Source organism: Trichomycterus rosablanca, chromosome 6 (assembly GCF_030014385.1).
Source record: "Trichomycterus rosablanca isolate fTriRos1 chromosome 6, fTriRos1.hap1, whole genome shotgun sequence".
In the NCBI taxonomy this organism is placed as follows: domain Eukaryota; kingdom Metazoa; phylum Chordata; class Actinopteri; order Siluriformes; family Trichomycteridae; genus Trichomycterus; species Trichomycterus rosablanca.
This window is the reverse complement of record NC_085993.1, coordinates 25,958,895-25,970,199: the sequence shown is the minus strand read 5'-3', so window position 1 is coordinate 25,970,199 and position 11,305 is coordinate 25,958,895. Positions and strand designations below refer to the sequence as shown.

The following is an 11,305-nucleotide window of genomic DNA, read 5'->3' as shown; positions in this document are numbered from 1 at the left end:
TATTTAGATCTGGTGACTGTGCAGGCCATGGGAGATGTTCAACTTCACTTTCATGTTCATCAAACCAATCTTTCACCAGTCTTGCTGTGTGTATTGGTGCATTGTCATCCTGATACACAGCACCGCCATTGGATGCACATGGTCCTCCAGAATGGTTCGGTAGTCCTTGGCAGTGACGCGCCCATCTAGCACAAGTATTGGGCCAAGGGAATGCCATGATATGGCAGCCCAAACCATCACTGATCCACCCCCATGCTTCACTCTGGGCATGCAACAGTGTGGGTGGTACGCTTCTTTGGGGCTTCTCCACACCGTAACTCTCCCGGATGTGGGGAAAACAGGAAAGGTGGACTCATCAGAGAACAATACATGTTTCACATTGTCCACAGCCCAAGATTTGCGCTCCTTGCACCATTGAAACCGACGTTTGGCATTGGCACGAGTGACCAAAGGTTTGGCTATAGCAGCCCGGCCGTGTATATTGACCCTGTGGAGCTCCCGACGGACAGTTCTGGTGGAAACAGGAGAGTTGAGGTGCACATTTAATTCTGCCGTGATTTGGGCAGCCGTGGTTTTATGTTTTTTGGATACAATCCCTTTTTTGGAACATCCCTTTCAGACAGCTTCCTCTTGCGTCCACAGTTAATCCTGTTGGATGTGGTTTGTCCTTCTTGGTGGTATGCTGACATTACCCTGGATACCGTGGCTCTTGATACATCACAAAGACTTGCTGTCTTGGTCACAGATGCGCCAGCAAGACGTGCACCAACAATTTGTCCTCTTTTGAACTCTGGTATGTCACCCATAATGTTGTGTGTATTGCAATATTTTGAGCAAAACTGTGCTCTTACCCTGCTAATTGAACCTTCACACTCTGCTCTTACTGGTGCAATGTGCAATTAATGAAGATTGGCCACCAGACTGGTCCAATTTAGCCATGAAACCTCCCACACTAAAATGACAGGTGTTTCAGTTATTTTGTCCAACCCCTGTATTTCTACATAGCAAATAATTTACCTGAAAGTGTAGTAAAGTAATGAAAACAAAACAAACCCAACAATTAGGACATGCATGCTGCTCATTCTGAGTAATCGAAGTCTTGATTGAAAGAGGGTTGTTCAAAATAATAGCAGTGAGAAGTTCAATTGGTGAAGTCATTTATTCTGCAGAAGAACTGGTGTCAAATTTGGCCCTTATTTAAAGTAGGAGGGTGGCAAATGTTGCACATGTTGGTCATAGCGCATTTCCTTCTGAAATACTGGGTAAAATAGGTTGTTCCAGACATTATTCTGATAAACCGTGTACTTTGATTAAAACGTTGATTGTAGACATACATACAGAGAAGTGCAGCAAATTATTGGCTGCTCAACTAAAATGATCTCAAATGCCTTGAAGTGACAACCAAAACCTGAAAGACGCGGAAGAAAGCGTGGAACAACTGTTCGAATGGATCAAAGAATAGCCAAAATGGCAAAGGCTCAGCCAAAGATCACCTCCAGAAAGATCAAGGAACATCTGAAATTACCAGTGACTACAGAAGATAATTAAGTGAAGCCAATTTACCAGCAAGAATTTTTTGCAAAGTCCCGTTGTTAAGAAAAAGACGTGTCCTGAATGGGTTAAAATTTGCCAAGGAACACATTAACTGGTCCAAAAAGAAATGGCTCAACATTTTGTGGACTGATGAAAGCAAAAATGTTCTTTTTGGGTCTAGTGGCCGTAGACAGTATGTCAGACGACCCTCGAGGACTGAATTCAAGCCAAAGTACAGCATGGTGGTACAAAATTATGATATGGGGATGTTTTTCATACCTTGGTGTTATGCCTGTTTATCGCATACGAGGGATCATGGATCAGTTTGAATAAATCATAATACTTGAGGATATCATGTTGCCCCATGTCGAAGAAGAAATGTCCTTAAAATGGGTGTTTCAACATGACAATGACCCAAAACATTTTGGTTACAGACAAACAAGATTGAGGTAATAGAGTGGTCAGCCCAATCCCCTGACTTCAATCCCATAGAGAACTTGTGGAATGACATCTGAAATGCGTTTTTTTAAGGCATAACCCAAAAATGCAAAAGAACTGTGGAATGTAGTCTAATCATCCTGGACTGGAATACCTGTTCAGAGGTGCCAGAAGTTGGTCGACTCCATGCAACACAGATCTCGGAAACAATTGTAATGCCACTAAATTTTAGTTCAGTAATTTAAAATAAAGTGAAACCTCAAACATTTTTATCAGTTTATACATACATTTTTTAATTTTTTAAAGAAAAATGCTGGCACTGCTATTTTTTGAACAGCCTAATATTCATTTTTCTTAACTTTCTGTAAAGGATTAACACAAACTGGCTAAATTTTGCTAATGTTTTGATTTAGAATTGAAAGTGTAGTATTTTCAGTGCATTTGCATTTATGGAAAGAAAAGTTATTATAATGATTTTCACTTTTTTTTAAATCACTGCTATTTGTTTGAGCACTACTGTAACATAAGTCAAAGAAAGTGAGGTGTAGGGATAAAGTTAGGGAAATGGTATTAAGTCAGGAAAAAGTCTAGATGTTCAAATTCAAGAGTATATTGCAACGTTGCAAAAAGCAGACCCTATATTGCAAGGTTGATTCCAGAAAGTGTCTAAGGTAGATAGTGCAAGACAGGGATCACCATATGTACACTGTAAAAAAAAAAAAAGCGTAAAAAAACGGTATTTTTCTGGCAGCAGGGGCGCCAGAGAATGTCTGTAGAAAAACAGGAAAAAACTGTAAAATTTAAAACGGAGATAAACTGTAAAAAAACGGTAATTATATTTACCATAATTAACATCTATCACTGTAATTTTACAGGAAATTGTCCTATATTTCATGAAATCTTCTACTTTCAACATATATTAATTGTTAGAACAGTGTCATACACCTCTAAAAAACAGAATATTTATCTTTATAAATGATAAAGAAAAGTTTAAGTACAGATAATTACTACTGTTTTCACAAAATATTTGCATATAAAACAAAAAAAACCCATGTAATTTTACTTAGCAAAAGCCCAATTTTAAATTAACTGTCAGAGGTATTGCAAAAAAAATCTGTTAAATTGTCTTTTTTTTTAATTATCTAAATACATTAATAAACTGTCAAAATAAAAGCATTTTCTTTCTCTAAAACATAAGTTAACTGTACTTTTAAATTGTTATTCTTCATTTAAAAAAATATACAAAATACAAAAATTTTAAGTTAGTTAAGATTTGTCTGCATAATACTTACTGTGAAATTTTGCAGCTGTTACATGTTATATAGAACTTCAGAACATATATAGAACTTTATAAATGCAGTATATAAATAGCTTTTGTTCATTTCAGCTTCAAAATGGATCAAAATCCAACACAGTTCAGCTATTTTTGACCCAAATAATTTTCACACAAATGAACAGTAAGTGTAGAAACAAGGAGGTTTTAATGTTATGGCTGATCAGTGTAACAATCAGATGTCGAACACAATACAGCATACAATAAGTGCAATCAGAATTCATTTCAATGGAAAATGTTTAACAAAGCAGCACACAGTTAAGTGAAATGTCTGCAAAACATGAGCATGAAACACTTCTAAACAAATCTGAATTATGTACAAAAGTCAGTGCCAACATTAAAGTTTTCAGAAAGTGCAACCACAGTGGAATTCGACAAACAGTACGTCACAAGTGTAATACTCAGTATGGACTACATCTCACTGAATAGCTTTATGAGACAGTTTGTTAGCATCTAGTTCCAGAAACAGTTTTTGGAGTACATCAAAAGTGTCTGTATGTAGGAGGGTAACTCAAGTTCTAAATCATAAGGTTATAAATATATAAGGCATAAATCAGCCCGAACTGCAAAAGCAAGGAACACACTGCCCAGGTCTTCTAGAACCACACCACCTAATACCACTCCAGTATTGGCAAGGGGGTCCATGGCTTCAGCTCCCTCAACTCTAGTCACATAGATCCCAAGAACAGTCTCCTCAATCCCCCGTTCAGTTGCAGCCATATCACCATCCTACAATGGAACAGAGGGGGAAAATCACTTTCTTAAACTTAACAGTACACAAATTTCCATTTAGGACTTAACATATCTGACATCTCACTTCAACTTATATTTTAACTTAGATGTACATTGGCCCGAAAAGATGGGGTGGTTGCTGTAACAACTCAGAGGAAACTTGTGCTTACCTTCACCCTCCTAGCGCTGATGGTATTGCGTGATTGGAGGAATCCTAAATTGTACATGAAATAGGATACTATTAAAATTATATATAAATAAAAAATTACTAAAGAAAACTAAAGGAAATCAAAATCAGCAAGACAAATATTTATAAAGAAACACCAGCTTAAATAAGAAAATAGACATAAAATACATAAAACTAAAAAGTAAGTAAAAGAACCAAACAGAATAAATAATAAGAATTTCCACATTTTTTCTTCTTCACTTAATCTAAACTTAACTCAGTGTTCAGTCAAAAGTAGCTTAATATTCTTCAATTTAGCATAAAATGTAGAAAAAAAATTTTACCAGTAAAAGGTCAGTCCAACTGCAACTACACATTTCCAACCATCTGTAAACAGAAGATACAAGACATCAATTATTTAGTTGTAAATAACTAAAATATTATTTCTATAGTAAAGACTTTAACATTACAAATTCATTGATTATCCAATACTGTTCACATGTGTGTGCTTTCGAGGATAACAGTCACAAAACTCAGGTTTGTAATGATACTAACGTTACAGAATCACTTTGTTTTTAAGTTTGTGCATAACGTGAGCGCCAAACGAAAAACATGCCGTTCCCCTCAGGCTCGAGCTGCCTGCTCACATCTTAGCTAGCTAGGTTGTGTCCATGTTTTTTAATGCACTGGCACCGCAAATATTACACATCTTTTTATTTTCTACCTTCTTCTAATATACTTCTGCATTAAGTAATTTAAGCCATTTTTACCTTTCGGGAAATAATCTTACTGCCACAAGTTGAGAATACTGGCTGTTGAACTTGACTAGCTTAGCACTAGCTAGCACCACGGCAATGCAACGTTATCACACAGCGCAACCGGACTTAATATACAGTCAGCCAACGGCAATCTATTAAAATCTGCCTCAAGACTTTAATATGATTCACAGAAACCCTGGAAAGATGTTAATAAATAAATCACTATAAGCAGGTCCGCCGTTAGTGTTAGCATTAGCACGCGCGAATTAGCGTTAGCATTTTTTAAACAAATAAAGCATGTACAGCAATAAAACTTGAATGTTATTCAACTAAAGAGCTATATTAAACAATATAATAAGATAAACATCATGACTAGCATGCAATTAGACATATGGAAAAAGATTTTGTAAAGCTTCACATTACCTGAGATGCCACTTAAACACAATGTGCCTTCACGATGTATTGCGTAATCCCCGGTGCGTCATATCCGGTTTCACCTGATAAACTTATTGCATTAAGTAGTTCCAGGGAAATAAAGCAACTAAGTTAAGTTAACTAATAAACACAATGCAGTCATGTTTAAATCTAAAATGTAATTGATTTGTGTCACACCAGCATATATTCTTTATGCAAAACCAACAGGCACTCAAAAGTGTGTAACTGGTAGGTTAGAGCATCATTTTATATCTGTGGTGCTCTGGTTGGAATGTGCACCCAACATGTTGCACAGATGGACTGTAATAAATTTTTCTGTGAATTGGGGAATGTGGGGATGGGTAAATTATGCTTGATTTAAATATTATAAATGTGAGAATAAATCACAGTTAATAACGTTTTAAATTTGACTATGGTTTTACACAGTTTGTATAAATGCACTTATTTAACAATTTAATCTTTAAATTAATACAAATGCATAAATAAAGTAAAAGTTAAAATCTATTTAAATTGTATTGTTGCCTGTCTCATAAGGTAGGCAATACATTTGTTTTTCCAATTTATGTATATAAAGTAGTGGTTAAGAAATGCAAAATTACAAAATATTTCTTTCTTTGCTCACATATTTTTTTTGCAATTGTACTTTTTTAAATGCATTATTAACAGTATTTTTATTTATTTGACAGTGATATATCGGTATAACAAAAGGTTTTTTTTTTTTAATTACAGAAGATTCTGCTATTTTTGTCAATGAAGATTACTTTACTTTTACAGTTAGTTTTGTTAAAAGTGTCATCTAAAAACTGTTAAAAAACAGATTTTTTATGTATTTCATTTATACAGATTTTTTTATGGTAAATCACATGACACTTTTCAATATACAGTTTATTCTTGTAATTTTACAAAAAAATTCTGTCTTTTATAAATACAGGGAAAAACTGTAAAAATGTACTGGGAAAATCTGTAAAAAAATGTTTTATTTTTTACAGTGTACATTACATTTTCCGTGTTTAGCAGACGCTCTTATCCAGAGTGACTTACAGAAGTGCTTCCACAGTAAACATTTCCCTGCTCAAATTCATGTAGACAACAGTCCAAGAATACAAATCTGCTAGAACAAGATTGTTTGGCAGATGGTATAGGAAGTAAGTGCATGTTAGTTCTTAACTTTAGTAAGTGCGTAGTAAGAAGGTGGGTCTTTTATTGTCTTTAGAAGACTCAGAAGACTCAGATGTACAAACAGACAGGGAAAGTTCATTCACTTGAGTGCTAGTGCAGAGAAAAAAAGAGAGCACAGTTCTATGTGGCACTCCAATGCTACTAATCAGGCGATCAGACTGGAAGGTTCTGGGGTTTTTCAGACAGGTAGTCCAAGACCCGGGCAATTATGGCTTTGTCCACCCGCATGTTCTCCATCTCCATCCGCCCAGTATGAAAGGTCGATTTGTGTTAAATGCACTTGAGAATATGAAGGAAGTGATTCTCACTGTGCTGTTGCTCTGGTCCAAATGGGAGTGAGCCCTCTGCAGTAAATAGATAACAGCATCTTCCACACCTACCTGCTGCTGATAAGCAAACTTCAGGGGGTCCAGGAAAGGGCTGACGTTGCTGGAGGAGGATGGTGTAATAATTCTTAACACTAAATTCTTAACACTTAACACTATATTTTGGGCCAAAGACAGTAGGCAAAATAGAAAGGTACACAAGATATACTTATAGTGACAGTATGTCCGAGGATACTATTCATAGACATAACAACACTTGTTGGATTGTCTTTGGTAGAATTAACTTCGCTTAGTTATTTTCCAAATTGGGTAGATCATGATTCAGATCCTGACTCAGGTCACTGGAATTACCTGTGAGTTTGTGTGTTTGTTTGGTTTGAGGGGTGTAAATTGTCTTTAATTGTCCAGATTTGGGATTCCAAAGTGAGGGAAGTGATGCTTGATTTACATGCTCAAGAAAATAAGTAAATTCAGGGTTTTTTCTTCTGGTTCTGTGGTGCCCCTTTCCCAGAGCTGCCCAAGCTGTGACCCTTATGTGGCTTTTAGTCGTTGTGGGGTCATTAAAGGGGCAGGTGCAGGATGCTTGTAGGTGTAGGGGAAGAAGCTTGAGATTCTCTTTTGGGGTTGCAAAATCTCAAGATTAAACAAACCCTGGCCTGGCAATCTTAAATGTATTTTAAATGTATACTGCATATCATTCACTCTGCAAATGTAAGTTTCCTATGTTCCCTAAATGCTTTGAAGGCGTTGATAGACAGGAATGGCAATATCTGTGGCACACCCTAGCACACACTGGTTTTATTTATAGTTTCACTGTCTTGCAATTGTTTGCAAATCATTGTGTTGACAGACCTCTCACAACTGGTTCTGCTAGGGCACGGCACCTGCCAGCATTGTCCCCATCACTATTGTTGTTCACTCTAACAGCTTTGTCAGCTACTGCCTGATCTGCCTATCACTATTTAAAAACCCAACATCACATATTTTTATATCTTGCTAAAATGAAGTGAGGTTTTTGGTAAATTATTAGACTACAGAATATACTGGTATAAATGAACCCTTCTCCCATTACATTTTCAGTCAAATCCACCTCTACATATAATGGACGTTCAAGTAGTTTACCACTTCAAATATTTGGGGATTTAAATATATATATACTGTATATATACACACACTGCCTGACACATCCTGTGGTCGTGGAAAAGATGTTAATCTGTTTCAGAAGGGTCAAATTATTGGCATGCATCAAGCAGAGAAAACATCTAAGGAGATTGCTGAAACTACTAAAATCGGGTTAAGAACTGAACTGTCCAATGCATTATTAAAAAGTGGAAGGACAGTGGGGAAACATCATCTTCGAGGAAGGAATGTGGTCGGAAAAAAATCTTGAATGATCGTAATCGGCGATCACTTAAACGTTTGGTGAAATCAAATCGTAGAAAAACTACAGTAGAACTCGGGGATATGTTTAATAGTGAAAGTAAGAGCATTTCCACACGCACAATGCGAAGGGAACTCACAATGCGAAGGGAACTCAAGGGATTGGGACTAAACAGCTGTGTAGCCTTAAGAAAACCACTTGTCAGTGAGGCTAACCGGCAAAAACGGCTTCAATTTGCTAGGGAGCATAATGATTGGGCTCTGCAGCAATGGAAGAAGGTCATGTGGTCTGATGAGTCCAGATTTACCCTGTTCCAGAGTGATGGGTAAGAAGAGAGGCGGCTGAAGTGATGCACCCATGATGCACCCATCATGCCTAGTGCCTACTGTACAAGCCTGTGGGGGCAGTGCTATGATCTGGGGTTGCTGCAGTTGGTCAGGTCTAGGTTCAGCAACGTTATGTGCTCAAAGAATGAGGTCAGCTGACTACCTGAATATACTGAATGACCAGGTTATTCCATCAATGGATTTTTTTCCCCCTGATGTCACGGGCATATTCCAAGATGACAATGCCAGGATTCATTGGGCTCAAATTGTGAAAGAGTGGTTCAGAAAGCATGAGACATCCTTTTCACACATGGATTGGCCACCACAGAGTCCAGACCTGAACCCCATTGAGAATCTTTGGGATGTGCTGGAGAAGACTTTGCGCAGTGATCCAAATCTCCCATCATCAATACAAGATCTTGGGGAAAAATTAATGCAACTCTGGACAGAAATAAATGTTGTGACATTGCAGAAGCTTGTGGAAACAATGCCACAGCGAATGTGTGCCGTAATCAAAGCTAAAGGCGGTCCAACCAAATATTAGTGTGACCTTTTTTTTGGCCAGGCAGTGTATATATGGACTATTCTTAGTCCAGCAATGACAGTGAGGTGTTTAAAAACTCCAGCAGCATTGCTGTGTGTTATCCAATCATACCAGCACAACCACACTAACACACCACCACAATGTCAGTGTCACTGCAATGCTGAGAATGATCCACCACCCAAATAATACCTACTCTGTAGTGGTCCTGACCATATATATTGGTTTTCATTCCATATATATCAGTTTCATTCTATATATGTCAGTTTTCATTCCATGAATATCAGTTTAATTCTATATATGTGTGTTTTCATTCCATATATATTAGTTTCATTCCATATATATCAGTTTCATTCCGTATATATCAGTATTATTCCATATATATCAGTTTTCATTCCATGTATATCAGTTTCATTCTATATATGTCGGTTTTCATTCCATATATATTAGTTTTATTCCATATATATGTTTCATTCCGTATATATCAGTATTATTCCATATATATCAGTTTTCATTCCATGTATATCAGTTTCATTCCATATATATCAGTTTCATTCCACATATATCAGTTTTTATTCCATATTTATCGATTTTCATTCCATATATATTAAATTCATTCCATATATATATCGGCTTTTCTTTCCATATACACCCATCAGCCATAACATTAAAACCACCTCCTTGTTTTTACACACATTGTACATTTGATCAGCTCCACTTACCATATAGAAGCAATTTGTAATTCTACAATTACTGACTGTAGTCCATCTGTTTCTCTGCATGCTTTGTTAGCCACCTTTCAAGCTGTTCTTCAATGGTCAGAACTCTCCCAGGACCACTACAGAGTAGGTATTATTTGGGTGGTGGATCATTCTCAGCACTGCAGTGACACTGACATGGTGGAGATGTGTTAGTGTGTGTTGTGCTGGTATAAGTGGATAAGACACAGCAATGCTGCTGGAGTTTTTAAACACCTCCCTGTCACTGTTGGACTGAGAACAATCCACCAAACAAAAATATCCAGCCAACAGCGCCCCGAAGGTCTAGAAGATGACCAACTCAAACAGCAGCAATAGATGAGCGATAATCTCTGACTTTACATCTACAAGGTGGACCAACTAGGTAGGAGTGTCTAACAGAGTGGATAGTGAGTGGACACAGTCTTTAAAAACTCCAGCCGCACTGCTGTGTCTGATCCACTCATCCCAGCACAACACACACTAACACACCACCACCATGTCATTGTCACTGCAGTCAGTAACAAACAGTCAGTAATTGTAGAACTACAAAGTGCTTCTATATGGTAAGTGGAACAGATAAAATGGACAGTGAGTGTAGAAATTTTTATATACAAACAAAAATGTATAAACTAAGGCAGCAAAAAAGGCAAGTAGTAGCAGTCATAGTAAGGTGCAATCATGCAATGTATTTTTGTGCATGTAGTACCAGTTATTGTTAAGGTGAAATTATGCAATGTATTTTGTGTACTAAGTAGCAGCAGTCATTTTTAAGTGCAATTATGCATTGTATTGAGGAGATTCAGTGTTCATGAGGTGAGGTGGGGATGTAAAAGTTCGTATTTTTTCACAAGCCTGACTGCCTGTGGGTAGAAGCTACTTGTCAGTCTTCTTGTTCTGGTCTTTACACTTCTGTAATGTTTGCCTGATGGCAGAAGAGTGAAGAAGCAGTTTTCTGGGTGTGTGCTGTCCTTAATGATGTTGTGAGCTTTTCTGACAACCCTCGTTTGATAAATGTCCTGTAGTGCAGGGAAGGACGTTCCAGAAATCGTCTGTGCAGTTTTTTTTTACACGCTGGAGTGCTTTCCTGTCCTCTGCAGTGATGGAGCTGGTAAGGACACTTTTAATCGCACTATTGTAGAAGTTGCTCAGAATTTTGGTTGACATGCCAAATTTATAGAATAAAAAGATATGAGATCATGTTTTGAATATTCCACGTCTCATACCAGAACCATGCTCATGTGTCAAAGCCCCAGCAGCCATGTTGCCCCTTTCAGACACACACAAATGGAATTACACCTTTGCAAATGAAGGGCAGGTGCAGAACACAGAGCAGAATCTTATCAGTATTTTAACAGAGATTGCGTAACATAGCTTGAACAATCTTTGGTGGGGGAATGTCCCTGATGACAGCACAGCA

The 11,305-nt window shown here is 37.3% G+C and overlaps 1 long non-coding RNA gene across 1 annotated transcript; it reads right to left on the bottom strand.

The window, feature by feature from the left end:
* Nucleotides 1–3,449: 3,449 nt before the first annotated feature.
* LOC134316410 (uncharacterized) lies at nt 3,450–5,455 on the bottom strand. Its single transcript, XR_010013091.1, has 4 exons — nt 5,384–5,455; nt 4,547–4,589; nt 4,207–4,250; nt 3,450–4,033 (listed from the first exon to the last, which is right to left on the bottom strand). It is a non-coding gene; the product is annotated as an uncharacterized LOC134316410 (long non-coding RNA).
* Between the last annotated feature and the right edge of the window lie 5,850 nt (nt 5,456–11,305).